The sequence below is a fragment of the Suricata suricatta genome, chromosome 13, assembly GCF_006229205.1.
Source record: "Suricata suricatta isolate VVHF042 chromosome 13, meerkat_22Aug2017_6uvM2_HiC, whole genome shotgun sequence".
NCBI lineage: Eukaryota > Metazoa > Chordata > Mammalia > Carnivora > Herpestidae > Suricata > Suricata suricatta.
Window position 1 is genome coordinate 63,445,784 of NC_043712.1, and position 1,376 is coordinate 63,447,159.

A 1,376-nucleotide genomic window follows, 5' to 3' on the forward strand; every position below is an offset into this window, starting at 1 on the left:
TGGGTCTCCAGGCTGCTGAGGTTGGAGCTGGGAATCCAGCAGGTCTAACTAACCCCAATCCGGAGCTCTTCAGCGCTTTCCAGGGCCAGTTTCCAAAGGATTAAACATCAGAGCCACTGGACTGGACCAGCTGACTTCTGGGGTCCTAGCTAATCTGAGATGCCCAGGGGCTAAGTGTCTGACACATAACTCCACAAACTCCTGAAGAGAGCTGCTCTAACTGGTTTCTAGGCCAAAGAAGTAGTCATTACATTTCAGATATTATATTTAAGGAGGTATTTTGCTTCCAGCCTTTTTTCTCAGTGAAAGCTTCCTTCACTACTACTCTGTCCCTCAACCCCAACATTCCCTGTCTTGGTTTCCTATTTCATTTTTCTCTATAGCTCCTATGGCTCATCTAACCTACCCATCTATTGTTTACTTTTTATTGTCTCTGTTAAAATGTAAGGTCAAAAAGGGCAGGAGTTTTGTCTGTTTTGTTGAGGCTCTGTCCCCAGTGCAGCACAGGACAGTGCCTGGCACATAGTAGGTGTTCAATAAGCGTTCCACGAATCAGTGTATGAACTGCCTAAGACAACAGCGTCATGGCTACAAAGAGATCAGGATGTGGTCTGCTGAGTCTCTGGCCTCAGTGGGGGCATTCAGGAGACACTTCCCTGTGTCTGTGGTTGCTTCTTCTGCCAAACGCAGATATTGAAAACTGTGGTCTGCCAATAGCTCTGGAATTATAGGGCTCATCAAAGCCGGCATGAAAGAACTAGCCATGAGCCATCAGACAAGTGAGGCACAGGGAAGCCACTTCTCTGGAGGTTGGTGAGAAGAGCCAGGTCACAGGCCCAGCATGGGCAGGTGGGGCGGCGAGCTGCAGCCGCTAGGAGCGCGAGCTCAGAGACCGGGATAGAGCGGGGCCTCTTCACCCACCAGCAGCGCCGCAGGGAGCACTCACTTCCGTTTTATTTTATTATTTTTTTTCCTCATAATATTTTATTGTCAAATTGCTTTCCATACAACACCCAGTGCTCACTTCCGTTTTATAACGAGGGGAGGGGTGTCAGGGTTGTATCTCCTTAGCAGGGTTCTTGAGGGGACTGACGGAGATCATTCCGGGGGTCCTGGGTACTGCTCCGCAATGCCGGGGCGTGGGCAGGAGGCGCGCAAGCGTGGTGAGGCGACAGCAGAGGAAGGGCAGGTGGCGGCTCCTGGAGGCAGCGCCTGTGGTCGGGATCCTGGATGTCAGCCGCGGACTGGCGTGGGCGGAGCCGCAATCTGAGCGGGGCGGAGGACCAGGCGCGGAGGTGTTCCCGGGGGCGGGGGGCGGCAATCTGTGCCTATAGGCTCCCCTAGGGCACGCCGCCTGAACTTGGCCTTGGCCAGTT